Source organism: Chionomys nivalis, chromosome 25 (assembly GCF_950005125.1).
Source record: "Chionomys nivalis chromosome 25, mChiNiv1.1, whole genome shotgun sequence".
NCBI lineage: Eukaryota > Metazoa > Chordata > Mammalia > Rodentia > Cricetidae > Chionomys > Chionomys nivalis.
In genome coordinates this window covers 33392089-33411544 of record NC_080110.1, presented here as the reverse complement: position 1 = coordinate 33411544, position 19456 = coordinate 33392089, and the positions used below count along the sequence as shown (strand labels likewise).

At 42.2% G+C, this 19456-nt stretch overlaps 1 protein-coding gene across 2 annotated transcripts in view; it reads left to right on the top strand.

Moving 5' to 3' along the window:
• The first annotated feature begins 1585 nt into the window (after positions 1–1585).
• The window catches only part of Tafa2 (TAFA chemokine like family member 2), a 448413-nt gene continuing 430542 nt past the window's right edge, over positions 1586–19456 (top strand). Inside the window, exon 1 of one of the 2 annotated variants that reach the window (XM_057757809.1) lies at positions 1586–2154. The gene's annotated coding sequence lies outside the window, so the exon portion shown is untranslated. The remainder of the gene's footprint in view (positions 2155–19456) is intronic. The other variant, XM_057757808.1, reaches the window with a different exon arrangement.

Below are 19456 nucleotides of genomic sequence, written 5' to 3'. Positions count from 1 at the left end.
ATATTTCAATGACTAAGGGCTATGAAAACACAAAATCTTAGAACTGGAAAGAATTAAGCCATCTTGAAAAATTAACCTAGCTGAACAGGAGCAATCAATTAAAGACAAGATCCTCGAGAAAGGATTGGGTAAAGTTTCCCGAGTCAGCATTTTCTTTCTTTGTGTCTAATTCTATTCTTATTTACTCATTTTTCATACTATCCTAACTACTAGTTTACAGTTTTCAGTTTTACTCATTTATAAACACAATCAAAATGAACGGAAGCTAAGAAGGCTTTTTTTTGTTTTTTTTTTTTTGCGAGATCATGTGTACACTGTTAAACCAAGACGCAGTTTGGCCTTAAGGACATGACCACCTAGGGTCCTGCTATGAGGTTTTTGTAAACATCAGGAGATTCCTTCAGCAATGAATATGCTGGCATGAGATTGTATAGAAAAATCTTACCTTTAAATCCATCAGTGTTTGGAAGCGGTAGAAATGCAAAATTTTCTGCCATTAGATAGTATTTTCTTTTTTATAATTTGTGGGAAAAAAAATTCTGAGTCCCAATGATAGCCCGCAAAGCGGTCTAACTCAGTTTTCCCGCTAGAGGGAGACATAGTCCATTATTTGTAGCTTTTGCCGCTGCCTGGTCCTGTGTTTTTCTGCAGGAAGGTGGTTTGCTCTCAACCGCTGCAGCCACTGTTAACAGAATTGGGAGAGAGAGAGAGAACAGGAGTCAAAAGCCTCCCGGTCCTGCCATCCCATTTTACTGCTTAACCCAGCCTGGAGTGTCAGAACCCATCTCTCTCTCTGCTTTCTCTGTGTTTTGTACTGTGGGGCCAGTCGCTCCTATTGTGGTGGTCAGCCAGCTGAGTGGAAGAGGGGATCTAGGGTGCACCAGCGGGGTTCTGCCCGTTGGGGTGACTTTCTAACATCATCACTGGTGTATTTTGACAGTACAAGGTTTGTGGTGGGACTCAGAGAGGAGGAGCTTTTGATTGCTCTTGGCTTCTTTTTCTCTTGGTGATCTGGATTTGTTTCCTCGGGCCCCTCCCCTTGTTCTGTTCTTTCTCACTCCCGCCTTTGGCGAAGTGACACAGGCGACACCTGCTCGCTCGTGTCTGATGCTGGAACTCGCACCTTCGCGCTGGTGAAGGTGCAGGCACACCCGTGACTGGGGGACAGCAGAGGGTTCCCTTTCCTTGGAGCACGCGATGCCTTAGAGTGGCAGCGGGCGGGCTGCGAGGAGCTTGGCCGGCTGCACTTGAAGGCGGGGTCGAGGGTCTGCAGCTGGTTAGGAGTTGCTGCTAAGTGGACTCGGAGTCGACGGCGTCCAGGTGTCGGAGAGGGCACCAGCGGGGACCTGTGTGCGAGCTGCGGAAGCGCGGACGCCTCGCCGGGGGACGGCGGCAGAGCGCAGAGCCGGCGAGCCTGCTCAGAACCGGTCCACATCGGAGCCTCGCAGACCTGAGCGAGTCGGGGAACTCGAGGAGTCGCACGGAGGAGGCTGCTCTGTTGAAGGTGAATCATCGCGTCCAATTGCCTTTCCCCAGAGAACCCGGGGGAGGGCGGGAGAGGGGTGGGGGACGTGTGAGCGCGCGCGTGTGTGAAAGGGAGAGACGACGCGGGGCGAGAGGAAAAGTCTTCGCTCGCGGCTAAAAGCAAACAAATCGGAGATGGAATAAGACCGGCGATTGCTGGAGCCCGCCTGGATCCTCCTGGCAGTCGCGGGAGCGGAGCGCACCGGGCGCAGCGCCGAGGACAGTCAGGGCGACCGCGGGCGCCGCCGGGGGCTGCGGACACTTTGGCTTCCTCCCGCTCAGTCAACAAACCTTTTGGTTACTTTGACACTGTGGGATAAAGACCAGAGACCAGAGACCGGCCTCGTGCGCTGCACCTCCCACTTGCTTCGGGGAGGGGACCCCCCCCCCAGCTTGTATGTGAAGACACTGCCGAGCCCCCCTTTAGCCTTCGGAGGAGACAGCACCCACACGCGCACTCGGGGTCACACTCGCTCGAACACACCGGCGGACTTCAGGTCCCTATGCCCCTGGATGGTGCCAGCGGACCGGCATCTCCGAAGCGATGCGTGAGCGGTAAGGCTGGCGTCGGCCCGCGGAAGCTACAGGACCATCGCTAGGTGCTGCCGCCACCGGGACGCCCGGCTGCAGGTAGGTGCGAACCGCGCCTTCGGGAACCTTCGGGCTTTGGGGACCCCAGTGGCCACGCGAGGACCGAGCGCCCCCGCAGCCCGCGTGGGCACCTTGCTTCCCTCCGCTTCCTCGAGGGCCCGGGGCAGAAATGAGCTCGCCCCGGGAGACTATGATGAGGGTAGATGCGGTCCCGCAGTCTGCTTCCCCTGCCCCTGAAGACAGTGAGGACGGGGCGGGGATGAGGGACAACCGGAGGGGGACGGAGCCATGACAGGAGGCTTGGGGAGCAGGGTCCTCCCCTTTCTTATTTCAGAAGGCGAGAGACCCAAGCGAGGACCCAAGAGGGTTTTAATTGACTCCCTCGCCAGTTCTGGCTGGTGAGCATGTGAGACTTTTCATAAGGAGTTGGTGGGGGGGGGGGGTCGCAATCAAGGCGGCAATCAGTGAGGACTGATGATGATCCACGGAACGCGGCAGGTCGCCTGTCTGCAATACCTACTTTCTGTCCACTTCTGACTAGTTCATTCTCAGGCCTGTCTGCAGAGGGTGGGCGTTTCCGTGGGGGGTATTGATCCCTCCACCTTTAACTATGCCCATCAAGAACCGCGTTCCTAAGTTCCGGAGCCTCACCCGCTTAAAGGTTTTCTTTCGCTCTGGCAACAGACTTGTTATTACCGAATGAAATAGCTTTTTGTAAAGGCTACTACAAGACAGCCTTCATAAAGGATCTTTCAATGAACAGCTTTGGGGGGGGGGGGGAGGCACAGCTGGCGGTGGCGGCGGTGGTGAGGAACTACTGGCTTTTCATTTCTTTCTAGGCAGATGTCTTCCACATCTTGCCTGTAGCGCAGGTTTCTCTGCCCACCTGCCTTGCTGCCCCCTCCTCCTTCTAAAAGGCTAGGTGTCTACCAAGGGGTGTCTTCAGGCGATGGATGGCTCTTAGCTATTAGCAGGCACATTTCCAGAAACTGCTTTTGTAAAGGCAAAGTTTGAGGTCCGTTGCCCTATTTCTTCTGGAGCTGCTGGCTGAGCCATCCGGTCTCTACTGGAGGAGGTACCCAAGGTGCTCTAAGAGCCCTTGGGGAGACCATGCTTTCCCGTTCAGTATTCCACTTCGTGGCCAGTGTTAAACCATTTCCCAAGCCTTTGGAATTGAATGTGTAGTTACTACAGTGACCAGCTACTCCCACCCTGTGTGCTCGGTGAGTTTTTCTCGTGCCAATAAGAGAGAGAATAAAACAGCCTCCTTTTGTGGGTGTGAAGCCTCCTCTTGAATTTCAAAGTCCTTGCTGGGTTTGAAAAGAAACAAAAGCTCATCTAGATCCCAAACCTAGTTTTTCTCACTCTGAAGAGCCTCCCCGCCCCCCAATAACTCAGTGTCTGAGGGTCCTTCTCTGGACAGGGTGAAATTTCAATGACTGTCAGCTGACTGGTAATTATCTGGTTCCTGTCTGTCCAGCCAGATTGGTGCAGACACCACCCTTCAGAGTGTTATCAATTAGCACCTTTAAACTGTTCTATTAGGCGAGGTAACTTAAGACAATTGAGTAATTAATTTAAGGTTTCCATGTGAAGTAATAAAGGAGATTACTGGCAAAGAAGATTAAACACACATTTGACGGAGAAAGAATCAGAGCGTGAGGGATATTGTATTTTCCCTTTCCATGTTTGCACATGTGTTCCCTAACTGGTAAGTACTTTACAATTTTAAAATCAGCACCGAACCTCATACATTTCCAATAACAGATCAGAAACATTTGATTCCTTTTCTTCTTCATGCTGTTCGGTATCTCTCCAGTCAATTGTTTTAACCCTTTTAAAGTCTTTATCTTAAAAGCCATCAGTAACCACTTACAGGCCACCAATAACCACACGGAAGCTTATTCTAATTTCCCCAATCCAGTGCAAACAGTTCGCTTGTACTATTTATATGATAAGGTTTAGAGAACACTGTCATTGTAAACTGAGGACTTAGGCACAGGGAGTCTTGTAAGAGGCAAACATAGTTTTAGTGTTGCTAATTCAAAATGGCATTAAAAAATCCCCTGAAAGTCTAAAACACTGATGAAAGTAGTGGTTATTTTCTTGCCTTTAAAAACGCTGGTTGAGCATGCTCAGCGTCACATTTACATACAATGCTCTTCCTTTTATGCTTCTTAAAGAGTCAGGAAACCTTTGTGTCAAAGCAAATTCCTATACAATGTTACGGGTTACAGGAGAGGGGAAGGTGAGGGGTCTGGGTGTGTGCGTGTGGGTGTAATTTTGAATTGGAAGAATGTTAGCTATTGTAACGGTGAGAAAGTGGAGAGAAAAGATGCCTGTGAACCTGACTCAAAATGGATACAGTCTGCTCAGACGCTGCATTATCTGCATTATAGTATTTACCAACCACCAAGTTACAAAATGTGATGTCATGGCTGTAAAGAAAGGTCTAATTTTAGACTTAGCCACTTTTCCCTTTTAAAAATTTATAAAGTGATAAAACTTTGGGTGGTATAACATTTTAGAGAATTTATTTTGCCTTATCAGAAAAACTTGGTAGTCCTGGATTAAATATTTATAACACAGTGTTTTGATAGCCATCTTAAATGGCATTTTCATATGGAAATGTCCAAAGTATAGTTTAAGGTTGACTTAGCACCAACTGGCTCTTATGCATTACCCTGAACAGGAAGGGTAGTCATTGCCTCTCCAGCGTTTCATATCACGGCCCTCAAAAAATAGTACTTTTGGATCCTGTTCAAGCTGAGGTGTAATTGCAAGCTGATGGACATTTACTAACAAGATTTGTAATACATGTCCCAAACGAGGAACTCTCCGAAGTGCCATTGGCTGCGTCTATCATATTTGAAAAGCTATAACATTCAGAATGGAAACAGCTCAGTGGCCCGACTTTCAATTCTGCAGTATTTTATTAGAGATGCCTCACTAAGTAGCATTATTTGGCAGCTGTTTTGTTCATTGAAAATTCAAGCAAAAATGAGGAACTTTACCATATAATGCGGTCTTGTTTTCTTGGCGAGAACCTATAAATCGAGGTAAAAATAAGCGTCTAACATAGCCTGCTTTGATCTATGCCTGATATTTACAAATGCAATTCATCAATCTGTTACTAGCAGGACCCCATCAAAACAAAGAGAAGAAATTCATTAATACCAGCTGCTGCTAGACATGAAGGCCAAGCTGGCTGAAGCAACAGCATTTCTGGGCCCCTTGCTCGCACTGTGTTTCACGGGATGTGCCTTCCTTTTCAGTCACTCATGTTGTGATGCCTTGGAAGAGGAGAATTTACCGTTTTGTTGGGGGAATTCTTTGGAGCTTTAGCGGGAGCACATCGAGCTATTTAGACATTCCATTGATAAAGAAAGGAGCGGGTATTTTAAGTTTGGAGCGCGGCCTGGAGCGGTTTACGGACAGGTGTGACTAGCGGGCAGACCTAGAAGTTCGCTTCGGTTCTGCAGTTGCCATGGGACACGGGCATGTTACTTAGTTTGCTGCAGGTCTGACTCTCTGCATTCAGCACAGTGTTTCAGAGTTCTTACCATGAAGTAAAACTACTCATTTTGTCCTCTGTTTCTTTTTCTTATAGAAATTTGAAGAAAAATACCTATGCTTTCTAGAGTATGAAGGAAGTAGAATTCAGATATATTTCTTGTGCGTTGTGTTTCTATATAATCTTTATATCCATACATATGCAAATGTTTTTAATGGTATCCATTTAACACATTGATTTTGTGTTAAAAAAGACAAGAAAAACTTTATTAAAGGTCTTTATTTGTATATATCCAGGTTCTGCTAATTTAGATAATGACCTAAAGCAAACTGCATCCATAGCTTAACAAAATAACTTATAATTGAGTTTTACAGTTTGATCCATTGTTATATGCAGCATATATATTTTTATTCTAAGATACTTTTATCGACTACTAAGTTACAAACACAAAATATAAAAATCTTTTTTCCCCTGTCTGTAGGGGCATCTTGGGAAGTGTTGACAGTAGCGATGAGAATTCGCACACATTTTAAAGCACAGGATCTATCTACATATTACTTTATTAAGCATGTTTCTCCACAGTTCCAGTGCAAACCTTGCTAGTCACAGCAAAGCATACTATTGTGACTTGTGTTAGATTTCTAACGCCCATCTGCTTTCAATGTGTGTATCACACATGTTTCTTGGCTCTCACCAAGGACTGTAATAATAGATCCACTATTCACTAATTTGGTATCAGTTTGGCAAGTGATTGGCATTGCCATCAGAAAATACAAAACTTAGTTTGCTTGCAAATCAGATGGCTAGTGAACACATAGGCTGTAAGGAGAGACTTCTAATGTGCTCACAATGACCCAGGTGAGGCCTGGGATATAGCTAAGGAATCAGAGTATACTTGCCCATATTAGATGAAGCCTGGTTAATCTTCCTTCAGTTTCCCAAATTATTCCTTAGGAGCTGTAATTGCTTTATGATTTTCCCTGAATGGCCAGTTAGCAAAGGTATATTTCCCTTTCCTCTAGCAATAGTACATCTGGTCATTCAATTAAACTTATATTTGTATTGCTTTTTCTATGCGGTAGATTTTGGAAACTCCTTACTGTGAGATTCAATAATGCAATAATGTTGCATTCCAGCAATTACTGCGATGGCAGACTCAGTACTTGACAAAGTGGAGACAACCAGCCAAATGCATCGCCTTTGCTCTTAATCGTGGGCTTTGCAGAACAAACCGTGCACACAAAACCTAGAGAGTTACAGGTGGCTTTGGGTGACAAGGCTTGTTTTACTAAATATTTGCATATTTATCCATTACTCCCTACAAACTAGTCAGTGTATAATTGCATGTATGTGAACGGGCAACTTTGTTGCTCCTTAAAGGTCATGGGAAGATTCTAAACCTTCCAATTTGCTGTGTTAATTGCCTATGCCCTCCTGTTGCTGTGCTTGCTAGTTCAGAGCAGCACTCGACTTTCTTTGGCGAATCAGGCATCTCTTCATCAACAAATACGTGAACATAGTCACAGTGGATACTAGAAAGAAGATTTTGGGACAGTTTATTTGTGGTCCGGAACTCGTTTCAAGTTGGGATAGCCTGGGCTAGGAGGAGACAGATTCTTTCTAGAGTAAACCAAAACCTCTATAATTTAAAATTATCTCTGTATGTGCAAATGCTGCCCTGGTATTCTTTCATTTGAATCTTAGTTTTTTTAAAAAATATATTTTTAAAATGCCTTTTTGTTGAAAGTAAATGAAAATTGTACTTAAATATTCAAGAAGTAACTATGTACACTCTCTTCTGACACCCCTGCTTCATAATATGCACAGTATGCTTGTTCTATTATGAAAAAGATCATACTTTTCTACTAAGAAAAGCAAGGTGTCCTTTATAGTTGTTGTCTCTGTGGACTGGACACACAACCAAAAAAGTTTTTTTTTTTTTTGTGTGTGTGTATGTGTGCATTAGAATCTAACAAAGCTGTGTGACAATAGACTTTTTCTAGAATATTTTTCTTGAGAGAACAACTCTTAAACAAATTTTACTGAAACAATGGGTGTTATGCACTGATAGAATGAGCGTGACTGCTCCTGTTAGGTGAGAGTTCAGAAACGGTCAATTCAAAACACTGGAGGAAGATAACACACATACATACACACACACACATACACACACACACACATACAGACATATGTGCATGCATACATACATACATACACACATACAGACATATGTGCATGCATACATACATACATACACACATACAGACATATGTGCATGCATACATACATACGTACATACATACACACACATACAGACATATGTGCATGCATACATAAATACACACACAGACACATACAAACAGGCACAGTTGCCCCTCACACCCATTAGCTTGCTGATTTGGTTAACAGATGACAGACGAAAATTGCTATTATAAAGCTTGTGTGGGGTAATTGTGAGACCGTAAGAGTGTGACTTTATTCTGTGGCCACAGTTCCGCAGTCACGCATCTCTTCAGTGCAGTTTGCACGATAATTCACGCTCTTGATGCTGAGGGCTATGGCGAGGTCGCAACACTGAACTGGATGAAATCTTAGAACACAGTTTGTGGGTCCTCATGGTGCTCTATTCTTGTCAAATCAGCGGTGACAGGCCCTAGGTCTCAGTCTGTAATGGTTCCATCGTCTTCCACTGCCTGTTTTCATTGTCACTAATGCAAAATGGTTTGATCAACCCAAGTAGAAATTAGGTTGGCAGACAAACCATCACATATCATATGATGATGTGATACATTCATTCAAAATCTGTAAATTAAAAAATTTAATAACCCTTAGGAAGGATTATTTATTCAATCAGTATTTATTTAATATTGCTAGTCAATTTGCTGTAATAAAAACACCATAGTCCAGGGGGCTTATGCGCAAACATTTATTTTTCATAGGTCTGGTAGCTGGGATTTCAAAAGCAGATGTGCCTGGAGAAGACAGATACCTTCTTAGAGGTGAGGGAGGAGAGAGAAAGGGAGAGAAAAGGAGAGAGATGGGGGAAGAAAGGGGGGACATATTTCCTTCTTGGAGGCTATTGATTATATGAATAGCAAACACTAAATAAATGTGTCAATAAACCAAACCAAACAAAACCAAACCAAAACTAAACAAAACGAAAAGGGAAACCAATTGTCCTCAAGGAACTTTCCATTTTGGTAAATCACCTAGATTTCTGAGATAGCTCCAAAGGAATGGCTAAACAATGAACTGTTCTGTACCTGCTTTTGTGGGTCATTCTTATTTTTAATTGTGAAGAACAGATCTTAAAAGAACTAATTACAATAATTGAATATTTGAGTCAGGGTGGATTGTGAAGGAAGACAGCATCCTGGCTGTGTAAAATGAAGTAGGTAGAACTGTAAACTGATTGCAGCTCACAAAGTCCATCAGCAGAAGGAGTGACTCTGATGGTCGGTAGTCGTTCCCTTTCCTGCATTACACACGCAGAGTGACTGTAGATCAGAGACATGGCACGGCCTAGACCTTTTCCGAGGGGGTGCAAATTCAAGTGCCCATAGGAGTCAGGCTGGGAATACAAATGAATGAATAATACCAAGGAGAAGATGACAGGCGACCACTGACAGTGTTGTTCATGCTGTTGGGGAGAATGTAGAGAGTAGGGGAGAGCCTGGCTAATATCTGATTGAGACAGCTGAGACTCGACATGAATATGTTGCTATGATGGAATGGATTCTTTGACTTATAGAATGGAATTTGGATATGCAGACTTTTAAATGTGAAGCTTCCAGAATTATAAATGATGACAACGAATTCAAATTTGTAGTAATTTATTAGTCTAGCGGTAAATTTCTAGGCTATATGCATGTGAAGTGAAAAGTTTTTATGGCCCAATAAGTCTCTCTGCTGACATGATAATCCAAATCAGATCAAATCAAACCGAATTAGAAAAAGCCCAGGTTTAATGGATACTAGCTCTCCCCAATGACCTTTCAGGCCCTCAGAGAGGAGATGGGGAAGAAGACCGGGAAACCACGTGTTTGTTTTCTGGGGGGCAGTTTAAATACCCTGTGAGCGTGGTCTTGAGCCTCTCTGGGGAAGGGGTCATCGTTTGGTGGACTTTCTCAGAGGTGGATTCTGGACTGAGGCAACTCCCAGGGGAGGGGACTTGGGATGGAACTTCTCACCCATTCCAAACTTTTTTGGCTACATGGTAGCCAGGGGCTGAGGTGAAGCCTTAACCCAAACATTCCAGACTCTTTGGGTATAGGGGTGCCAGGGGTTCACATGAAGCCTTAATCCAAACATTCCAGATCCTTTGGCTACATGGATGCCAGGGGGTGAGGTGACACTATCAACCAAACATGAAGGACTATGGGTATGCCGTTGTCAACAGAGGGGTATGTAGAGACAATGAATTAGGGAGGTGTGTGCCAGCTCCTCTGTCATCTCCAGTTACAATCTCCCAGCTCTACTCATAGACTGGCTGACAGTAAAACATCCAGCGGGAGGAGCAGAATGAGAAAGATGAGTGACTCAATTTGGTCCAAGTCTTTAGATTAATTCATTCAGATGACTATGTTTGATGTTGAATTCACTCTGAATTTGGTGCCGGGGTGAAGGGTAAGACGGTGCAGAAGTCTCCTGTATTCTTGCTGAGGCTATTTTAGGTTGCACTTAAATTTGAGCTCCTTTATGGAGAAGGCTGTGGAAAATTACCCAACTCTATTCTAGGAACCCAAGGTCAAGATGCATCGGCTGACTAGCTTGTGTTGAAATGCTGGCTTGGGCAGCACCCCTTCCAGCTAACTGCTTATCTTAGCTTCTGTTAAATTGCTTGCTTGCTCAAAACCACCCCACTGCAGCTGACTGCTCCTCCTCTGCACCCCAGCTAACTGCTTATCTTAGATTCTGTCAAATTGCTTGCTTATGTGACACTACCCCTTCCAGCTCCCCACCTGCCCATCACTTCCCCCAGAGCTGAGCTAGATGCCAGGGTGTGGTTTCTGCATCCAAAAACCCTGTACTCTGGACACTTGGTGCTACATTTAGAACTTGAATACCTGAGTGTAGTCCCATTCAGCTGGAGTAATGACTTTCAATTGACTATAAACTGTGCCCGAGTGGTCATCTCTGGTGAGATCCCTGTTCCATCCTCTTAGGGTTAGAGTTGGGGTTAGAGTTGTACAGGGTATAGAGAAGTTTAAATTTACGCCAAACACTTGGAATAGGCTGTGTAGTTCTGTGATAAAAAAGAATGGCCGTCTTCCTTAGGCCATTGCCTCTTTACCTTCTATGTGTAGACACAAATCTCATGGAGGAATTTCCTTAAAGTATGAATTCTGAATAGGGCTTGAGAATCTATATTTCCAAGTTCTCAGGCTAAGTTAATACTGTTAGCTGGTGGAGATTAGTTTGTGTTGTAAGCTTTTGGACAGTGCTTTCCACTGACTATAGTTCCAGGCATTGAGAAAGGAGGAAGGCAGCTCTTGCCTCTTTGACAGCTTGCTCCCAGTTGTGAGCTGAACCTGCCAGTGACTCAGCTCTTGCTCAGAGGCTCTGACCTGCCAACTTAATAAGTGTTCTGTTGCTCTCTAGTCTTCTCTTCAGAAAACAGACTATGCCTCTAAAATGCAAACCAGAAATTGTTTGTTCTTGATACATTAATGACTTCTTACAATTTTAAAAAATGAATTTATCCATTTCATAATCAAGCCATTACTATATATATATATGTATATATATATTCTACCACACAGGAGTAATTTTAGCTCTTTAGATCATTTTTGGGAATTTCAAGAATAACTGCCAACATTTAAAGCTTAGATGTCAAGATTTGGCCACAGTGTCGGGGTTCCGTTCTGTCCGAGTGGTAGTGTGCAGGGAGACTTGGAGGCTTATTTTCTTGTATGCTTTCTTGACTGCTCTCTGAAAGTGACTATTCTCTTTGTAAACAGTGCTCTGATTGAATATGGTGCCTCACATCTGTAATACCATTGCTGAAGAGTGACCGAGGCAGAAGGATTACTGGGAGTATGAGGCTAGTCTGATACGAGGACAGCCTGGGCTGCAGGGTCTCAAAACCAGAAAGAAACGTTAAGTATCCTCCTCCTGTCCAGCAAGTGACTCTGCTTTGCTGCTTGAAATAACGTTTCTAACGTGATTTCTTTAGAATTAAAGTGTGGTTTAGTGATTTTGAAGTTCTTGTCTGTGTGTGATAGTAGTGTTTCGTTTCCTAAGCCAGATATGCCAATATCGGAAGGTGCCCTAGCTCACATGTGTGACTCTCTTGCTGGCTGATCTAGTTCTCATGTCACGTGCTTGGTGCACTAGGTAAAGCCTTTGTCATCCATTTTTATCAGAACTCTGGAAATTATGTTTCTATATGGCAATAGACCAATTATATAATGATACCAGACTCAGACCTGACAGTCCAAGCGCATGGAACAATTTGCTGTGTGCTATGATTAATATAGTTTTCAGCATTCATATGTTAACTCTCATGCCTTTCCTCCGTCTATGTGCCTGTAAGCTTCTAGAAGGTTCTGCTTACAGCTGAGCAGCGTGTGGGTTCACTTTACCAAGTCTGGAGCAAGCATGTCTATATGTATACATAATTTATCTTTTTAAATTTTATGTACGTTGGTGTTTTGCCTACATGTACTATGTGAGGGTGCTGGATCATCCCAAACTGGAGTTCTAGGCGGCCATGAGCTACCATGAGGCCATGTGGGTGCTGGGAATTGAACCCACTACTCTTTTTTTTTTTTTTTTTTTTTTTCTTTTAAACACTGCCTGGCCCATTAGTTCCGGCCTCTTATTGGCTAGCTCTTACATATTGATCTAACCCATTTCTAATATTCTGTGTAGTACCACGAGCTGGCTTACCAGGGAGGATCTTAACCTGCGTCTGTCTGGAGTGGGAGAATCATGGCGACTCCTCACTCGGCTTCTTTCTCCCAGAATTCTGTTTTGTTTACTCCACCCACCTAAAGGCTGGCCAATCAAATGGGCCAAGGCAGTTTCTTTATTAGCCAATGACCTTCCTCCATCATTTCCCCTTTTTCTGTTTAAACAAAAAAGAAAGGCTTTCACTTTAACATAGTAAGATTACATATAGCAAAACAGTTATCAAGCAAGAATTACAGTTATAATATTTATATCTATTTTATCATAACTAAGGAAAACTATAACTATAACTAACCATTCTTCAACTCCATCAAAGACCCCAGAAGGATATAATATTACCTAAGCAAACAAGAGATCCAAAACTCTAGAAATGACAGAGACATCTCACTGCCTGGACAGTCACCCAAGGTTCTTTTGTACTGTTGGGGCATCTGTCTTCAGCCTACAGGCCCATAGTTTTCAGCAGACATTTCCATGAAGCAGGAAAATTCCAAAGACAGTTCAGTCACTTTCTGCTGTGTCCTGCAGAATTGAACCCACTACTCTTAAACATCTGATCCATCTCTCCAGTCCTGAATGTCTGCATCTTATTTCTCTGATTTAGGGTTTATCATGTCGTTTAATACATAATAGATAATAAACTCAATGGGAAGGTGACTGTTAACTACATATTGATTAGGGTGTAACTCTGGAACACCTCCTTAATGTGTAAGGGAGTACTTGGGGAATAACCATCATTTATTCTAAGTGTGTGCATGTGTGTGTATGTGAGTGTGTGAATGGGTGTGTGCATGTGAGTGAATGTGTATGCTTCCCATATTTAAGTTGGCTTTAAAAAGGTTTATTTCTAAATCTCAAAGTTGGATGGAAAAGGCAGGGAGTGTAGAGAGTGTGGGAATGAAGAAGTGGGGGTGCTTAATAGGCTTAAAATACAGTGCATATAATTCTCAAGGAATTAATAAAGACGATATCAAAAATGTGCCTGTAAATGAAAGGAAAATATTTATTTGTATATAAAAGGTAATAGCAAAAAATAAAAATAAGCACACCAACCCCTGGTTACATTCTTTATATAATTTAATGTAGCCTGTAGCTTTAGAGATGACATATGCTATGATCACGTTCTTACATAAATTAAAAATTTCAATATTTGTCAATGCCAAATTTAGTGTTGTTAGTCATATATGGAATATATTTTGATTGATCTTGCCGCTAATTTGACTCATCATTCATTAGGGAATTTAAACCCATTTATCCTTATTTACATAATTATTATTTTCATGATCAGATAGTATTTTTTTAAAGTTTGCTAATTTTACTGACTGTCATTGCTTTTGTTGTTATAATTTTGAATCTATTTAGTACAGACAATATGCGTTTAGATATTTATTGATTTTGTGTTAGCTATTCTATGTTAAATAAAGCTTTTAAATGCCTGCTGCTATAGAAAAATTAAAAAATTAAAACTGCCTATATATAGTTGATTATTAAGAAAAGTAGTACATTCAATAAAATCTAAAAGGTCAATTACATATATAATAAAATTTAAATCAAAATATTTTTGAATTTTGTTTAAAGGCATCCTTTACAACTATATGCTATAATATCTTCATGGTTTGCAGTATAAAGTGTGTTTTGTGGACTTGAATGGTTATGATGACAGACTATAAATTGAACGGACCTTTCCCTCTCCCTGTATTGTCTAAAAATATTCAAACTTACATAGTTAAATCAAATGTTCTGAAACTGGTGCTACTGTGGAACTTGCTGGAAAACATACATCTGTTCTTTTTTCCTGACTCAATTCTAATAAGTTATTAGTGAGAATTTTAGAATGATTTTGAAAATCCATAACTGAAACTAATAAAGCTTCCTGCACATAGGCGAATTTTATCTCAGAGCATCTACTATACTTCCCAGAAGACTGAGTGAGCAGTGTTTTCCCAAGCCTGTGACCTTTTCCTGAGAGCTGATTTCATACAGTGTTTAAGCAGACAGCAAGACTTGTGGCTAATATCTCACTTTGCATTTTCTGAAATCTGGATCAGGTTCTCCAGACAGATGAAGTGACTGGAGCAAGCTGAGGGTAAAAGGCAAGTTTACTAACTGGCGAGTGGGTGTGGCAAAGTGGCCTGGTGAAGGGTGTGACCCAGAAGAGATGCGGAGTAGAAGGCCAGATGGAGGGAGACACAGGGAGAAGCCAGGGGTCGGAGAAAACTGTCGCGGTAATGTTTTTATACAAAGGAAAGAGCTAATCAACCTTCAAGAGGTAAGCAGCTAGACCCAGAATAAATTTATTGTAAAATAGCAAACAAAGCAAGACTGCAGAGGAGAGATGAACTGTGTCAAAGGAGATTTTCTTCTCCGTTTCTGTCCAGGAATAAGACTTTCTATCAAGGCCCTTTTCCAAACTGAAGGTCTGACCTTGCACCTGCTAATTGTCAGCTCTTAAAAAAGTTACCAAACATCTTTGTCATCAGTTTTCTCACTGGCAAAAGAGATGACTGGATGTAATGACCGCTTAGATGTCACTACATTTATGAGCTACTGATAATCTTATGTGCCCATGCTCCTATGCTCTTATTGGAACATATCTTGGCCACTGTCCATTTTGACTCCTTGTAATGTTAAAATGATTTCATAAGATGTTTATATTTTTAGCTGAGGTATCATCCTGCACATGTTTATGGGAGTCACGGTGTGTTGTTCAGTCCCATGTACAATATGTGATGACCAAATCCAACTAGAGAGGACCCATCAAATGCAATTTTTATAATTCCTCTGTGGTAAGGATGGGAAACATGCTTTCCGGTAGTTATCCTGAAGCACACATTTAAAAACTAATGATAGGGGCTGGAGAGATGGCTCAGAGGTTAAGAGCACTGGCTGCTCTTCCAGAAGTCCTGAGTTCAATTCCCAGCAACCATACGTGGCTTACAACCATTTGTAATGAGATCTGGTGCCCTCTTTTGGCCTGTGTGAGTATGCATACAGCCAGAACACTGTATACATAGTAATTAAATAAAGAAAACCTTTAAAAAAATAATGGTATGTTTTTAAACATAAAGCAAAGAAAACCAGCCCACAAATCACAATCCCAGAGAACTTAGACAACAATGAGGACCCTAAGAGAGACATACATAGATCTAATCTACATGGGAAATAGAAAAAGACAAGATCTCCTGAGTAAATTGGGAGCATGGGGACCTTGGGGGAGGTTGAAGGGGAAGGGAGAGGCAGGGAGGAGATCAGAGAAAAATGTAAAGCTCAATAAAAAATCAATAAAAAATTAATGGTGGAAACTTTTCCATGCAACAGAACAACAGAACTTACTCTTTTCTGGTTCCTACCAATTTTGTAAAGTAGTTTTATATATATATCCCAATTGTTTTCCTTTTTTCTACTGAAACCCTGATGGCAAACAGTTAAATATTCTGGTATTGTCCCACAAATCCTTGTAGATATACTTCTCCTCAATCTTCCTCTTCCTTACTTATTAAGACTGGGTAATTTTTGAAAGCAGACTTTTTATTATTCTTTCAACTGGCACATATTCATAAAGATCTATAAGGGAATATTAGATATTTTGATATGTGCATACATTATACAATCATCAAATCAACATAATTATGTATTCTTCTTAAGCACTTATAATTTATACCAAGACTGTTTAAAACCTCCTTTTCTAGTTATTTTGAAATATATAGAGCTTAATGCTTAGAGAACTCACTGTACTCTGAAACCAAGCACTAAAGCTTCTTATTTTTCTGGAACATTTCGCTGCCAACCACTCTTGTCCCATCTCACTCCTCCCATCCTTCCTAGCCCTTGGTAACCACCCCTTTCTTCTTCATCCCGTGAGGCCAGCGTTTTCTGAGCACTCTTTTGCATGAGACCATGCAGTGGTGTTTCAGCACATCACTTATTTCACATAGTGTAATATTCTCCAAGGCCATACCATTTTTTAAAGAATGAATTCCATTGCGTGTTTCTACCACATTGAAGACTCATTGGTTTACTGATAGGTGCTTCGGCCGATTCTCTGTCTTGGCTATTGCCAGTTGTGCTGCAGTCAGCACTGGAGGGCTGATGTCTCTTCAATATGATTTTGTCTCATTTGGCTGTATAAACGGCAGTGGGTCTGCTGGATCATCTGACAGCTCTGCTTTTAATTCTTTTGAGGAACCTCAATACGGTTTTGTGCAATGACGGTGACAATCTGCATTCTTGCCAACACTTTGTGGGCATTCCTCCTTCTCCATACCATTGCCAGTGTGTTATTTTTGTCTTTTTGATAATAGCCATTCTAAATGAGGCAACATGGCATCTCATTTTGGTTTTGATTTTTATTTCCACGATAATGATACTGAGTTAAACTTCATATACCCATTGGCTACTTATCTATTTTTTGAGAAATGTTTGTTTACCTCTTTTGATTATTATTCAAGTAGGTTTATTTTATTTTATTTTTATTTTTTGGTATTGACTTGATAGGCTATGAAATTCTTGAGGTCAAACAATGTTTTGGATTCTTCATCCTGACTCTCCAAAGTCTAAGCTTTCATGAAGTGGTTAATGAATATTTTATTAAAGGATGTTTACTTTTTTCTACTTTGATATTTTAAACTTATATATTTTTTTGTTTCTACAATAAATAATTTCTAGAGGCACAAGAAATAACTATATTTTACAATATTGTCTTACTTATTAAATAGTTTAGTGCACATAATTTGACTTGGTGCTATGAAATACCTGAGTGAGTGAGGAAGCCCTTCCTAATTCCACAGAGAAACGTAGTTCTACAACTCAGGGGCTGGTTAGAATTCCAAATGTATTTGCTGGAAGACGATTTTCCATAGGTCTGTCAGGAAAATCCCTGTCCCTTTCTTCCACAGAACATTTAAGAACACTAAACAGACAAACAAGAACAACAAAAAAGAAGTGGTAAGTGTTGGAAGATAATGTCTCCATTCTCTGGTCTGATAAAATAATCTCTGCCTCTAGGGGTAGATGATCTGCTTGCCACCCGTCTTAATGGCCCTAGTTCCGGGAGTTTGTTACTCCTCAGGCATGACACCGACGAGCAAAGCGGAGCGTGGTAGCTATGTGACTCTGAGACAGAGTGACTCAAATGGGACCTGAGTGCAGCAGCAGTGAGCGACAGTGTCCTTTGTCTCTGATCAAGGAGCCTTGGTCTGCATGTCTGGCTAGTGTTTATGAAATATAATAGATTTACTTGTCACCTTTCATGTGGGATAAAACAAACGCAGACACTCCACGGTTTCTCCCGGTGTCCCTGACCATCAGGTCAGAGCAGAGCTGTCTATCTGCCTGGTCTACACACTGCGCCACTCTTGATAAGACTGTGTTGTAGCAGAGTGACCTTTATACTGACATCAGGCCCTATGTGCCATGTGCCCCTTTCTAGGCTCATCCTTCTGGGACACTTTGAAAGGTACTTTTGGTGTTGGCGTGGAGAATGGACTGCACTGGGTGGTTGGGCACTGGCAGGGGAACTACCTGGAGAGCGATTTCATTCATTTGGATGACAAGTTAAAAAGAAAGGTGGAAAAAAGGAGGAAAAAAAGGAGAGGGTTCTGGTCTTAGCCAATCTATAAAGAGAATAAAGAGTCACAAGTAAGTCTTGGCTTATACAAATAGTGGTTATAGCATAATAGCCTCAAAGCTGCTGTGTTCTCCCTAGATGAAGACAAGTGCCAAAAGTTTTAAGCATTTGGAGTCTGAGCTCGAGCTGGAGCATTTGTCTTGGGGATAGCTGAGAGGAAATGGACGTGAGTGGTAGAGACTTGGATGCAACAATAGCGTAGAGTGCCATAGCATTGGGATTGGTTTAGAAGGTTCCAGCTGCCACCTGTACACTAGTGTGTGGAAATACCAGGAGAGCCCCGAGGAACAATGATATGGATAAGAGAACCCCAGTGTTCCCACTGCCTGCAGGAGGAGTTATGCTCTTTATTTTTCCGGTTTTCTCTTCCTGATTCTTTGTCCAGCTTGATGTAATTTCGTCTCACAGTCTATGGGGTGATTGTTTGTAGCCCTGAGCCACTGCCTGGAAAGGCTGATGACAGACAGCAGCAGGAAGAGAGCCAGGGATGAAAAGAGGGTGAATCCCTGAGTTTTGTCCTTGGTAGCCCTGGAGCATCCTGTGCACCGAGCCCACTCATCTGTATAACTGTCTTGGGCCGAAGTGCCATGAGGAAGAAGGACCTTCCCTATAGTCTCTGCTTTCTATGGATTTCTCTTGACATTTGAAAATTTAAACCTGGACCTTGCACCATGGTAAGTAGTTGTCACTAAGTAACTCTTTGGCCCACACAGTAATTACAGGGAAAATACTACTTAGTCCACAAATAACTTTCCTCTAAGCAAGTGGCTCGAGCAAGCCCACAAGGCTTTTAACTTCCTCTTTGGAACAGAATTTTATTTTTAAAGATTTATTTATTTACTATTTTATGTGTGTGTGTGTTTTGCCTGCGTGTATGTCTGTGCACGGTATGCATAAAGTTCGCAGGGGAGGCCAGAAGAGGGCGTCAGATCTCCTGGAACTGGAGCTCCAGATGATGATAAGCAGCCTTGTTGGTGCTGGTAGACAATCCCAGCTTCTGCACCAGAGGCAGCTGGTTGGAAACGCCGAGCCATCTCTCTAGTCCCTGGAGCAGAGTTTTAACAGTATGCACTGCAGCTCAGTCACACTCACTGGGAGAAAAATTACTTTTATTTATTTATTTATTTTGCTTAACATGATGCTGATTAGAGGACTGTCTTGGTTCAAAGTATTTGTATCTGAAAATTCCAACGAGGACCTTCCTCTTCCCCCAAAATTCAGAATTGTATCATTAAATTCACACTATAATATCCATAACATTCTTTGAATGAACCTCTGCTTTCACAGAA